The sequence below is a fragment of the Halyomorpha halys genome, unplaced genomic scaffold (assembly GCF_000696795.3).
Source record: "Halyomorpha halys isolate HHAL.00 unplaced genomic scaffold, Hhal_1.1 Scaffold781.1, whole genome shotgun sequence".
Classification (NCBI taxonomy): domain Eukaryota; kingdom Metazoa; phylum Arthropoda; class Insecta; order Hemiptera; family Pentatomidae; genus Halyomorpha; species Halyomorpha halys.
Window position 1 is genome coordinate 237,728 of NW_027109068.1, and position 2,925 is coordinate 240,652.

The window sequence follows — 2,925 nt, forward strand, 5'->3', positions numbered from 1 at the left end:
TTATTATTGTCTTTCAGTTTTTGATATTCGCTCTGAAGGTGTTGGTATATAGGAAATTGTGTAGCATCTTTTGCTGTTGGTTTTTTGGGGTTGTGGATGTGTCAATGTTAGTGTTTGCTATAGTAATTGAGAGATTAGTTTATGTGAGCACCCATTGATATATAAATTAATCTATTAATAATTATCAATATAATTAAGGTTTTTTACCATATGTTCCGATACCTGGGCAAGGTGGGATACCTTTGTCTTACCTCAAGGGACACTCGTGTTTGTATACCAGGTAAGTGGACCACAGTCCTTGACACATGCCGAAGGATCAGAGCCAATCAAGCAGGTAGAAGCCCTTCCTAGACACATGAGAACTTTCCCACCCGCTCTCGGGCCTAAGGGAGACGCTTCAAAAAAAGGAGGGAGGTTTCTCCTAGGGGAGGGAGAAGGAAAGAGGCAGAACAACTAGAGCAGGAATAAAGGGGATTCAAGACGAAGAGACAGAAGTAAGAAGAGAGGACAAGATACATTTTGACAAGACGAAGTTCTAAGAATGGTCAATGAGACCTGGAACGCCATCTTTACAACACGACACCAATGGCGAAGACGTTACTACACACTCGACACCCACCATCCAAATCAGCAGCTATATGTTATATAGCTATATATTTATGCTATATACATGGGGTAATATATTATAATGTAATAATCATATTTTACGGCAAACCATTTGTCTAGATCATTTCAATCATTTTATAAATCATGTTAATAAATACGATTGTTCCTTGATATAGTTTATAAATTATTATATTACCCAATATAACCCCTTATTATATTATATAATTAATGGTAACAATATTTTATAAATATAAAGGTATTTAATTTGTAACTGGTAAACATACAAACGGCCTTTGGAAAAGAATCCAATTATAATAATAGTTCTACAGGACTCAATATAAATTAATTAATTAAATTAGTTTTGGATAATTGTATTCAGCGATTATCCTGGCATCCCGAAGACAGTACATAGCACCATCTAACAGGAGGACATCTAATAGTTTATGTTATGCTGATTTTAGATATTTAGGGATGCTAATTTTAGCGTCCGGTTTATTAAATTTGGCTGGTATAATTTAAATATCTTCCAGGGTGAATAGGTTATTTAATGCACCAAAAATCATACATCAGGGGAAAAAACCACTTTTAGTTGAATTGATTCTTTTGGAAAATATAAGATTCGAGCTGTCAACAAAAAAATCGTATGTAGAAAATTTCATGTTACTCTAACCTAATAACATAAGACACAATTAACAAAACTAAATAGATACAGAGGAAATACAAAATAGAAATAACAGAGGGGCTACCTGCTAGGAAAATGGTGACGTGTTGGATAAACCAAAACGAACCTACTTCCATTTCGAAACATATTCAGTTTTGGCACAAACTTTGAGTTAGTTGGATCAAAATGTTGAACACCCTGTAATAGACAATTTTAAGTAATGTTTTAATTGTAATATTTATTAATCATAAATCATACTAGGTACTTGTAGTTTTATATTAATTAGTTGAAGGAAGTATTTGTTCTAAAAAAACAGTTTTGTTTTTTTAATTGCAGGTAAACGATAAAGTTGCGAAACGTTGCCTAAATAAACTTGTATTATTGGCTGAGCCTCAAGACCCCCAAAAATTAATATCCATGTGTATTGTATAGTTTCGGCTTTTTCTAATTATTCCTAATTTCTACTTTAGTTTTTCATCAAATTCTTTAATGTTTAGTATTTGTCCATTCTTTATCACATCCATCAATACGAAATAGTTATTAACAAAATTGAAGGTACTTTTGATAATTCTGCATTTAAGTCCTGTTAATATCAATGGAGATAGGACCTAGCTTATACCAAAGATCACTTCATTGTACATCGATGTATCGAGTTTAATCAAATTCATCAGTGCAGTATTTGAGAAAATCGATTCAATAAAGTAGTTATGCCAGTCCTTCAATTTTATCGACAAAGTTGCTGTTATATCCAAAGAATGTACCCGCCTTTAATATGTAAATTCAGTTTTGTAGAACTTTTCGTTTTTGAGCAATGCTGTTTGCACACGCACACAAATAATTGTTTTATTTTATCTACAATTAAAGTGTGATTTGAGATGTTCTATCACACCCTATTGATTCTTTACAGGGTGTGCAAGACACAACCTTTCCATTTGGGGGTTATAAGATATATAAGATATCCAGGTTTTAAATAATTATTCCGAAACGAAACCAACTGCTTAGCACTATTTTATGAATATTCGTAGCTTATATTTCCTTGTTCATTTTTTTATTTTTTATTATTGATTCATCTCTTCATATGATCATCAATACATTGCTTCATCTCCAATTTGTCTATTAAATAAGGAAACCAATAATAGAGTGATTGTAGAAAGATAGTTCGGTCAATTAAGGTACAAAATAGTAAAAAAAAAACCAACTATTTAATGATAACGATCGCATGTAGTCTATGTTATACATGATATTATATTTCATCTGTCACTGTTTTCAATCTACTACCATACAATCCTACGATTATCAATCAAATAAAATTTTGTACTATTCAATTATCAGTTATCAATCTTTTATCATTTATGATTTAATTCAATATTTTGTATAATTCTAAATTTATTTGTATACTATTCCTTTTCAATCGTATGTTGCTCTAAATGTTGTTGTTATCTCTTTTGTTCTATAGCCCTGATGAAGACCTGAAACTCAGTTCGAAACGTCGGCATAAAATAAATAAATATGGTTTTGTTTATTTATGTTGTTCTTTGCTGACCTCACCCCCCGACAAACTTCTCCAAAAATTAGCTATAGTTGAAACTAATGGCTAAAATTGCCATGGATACGATATTTATTTATCAATGATTCATTCATAAATAAGATTCGTATCC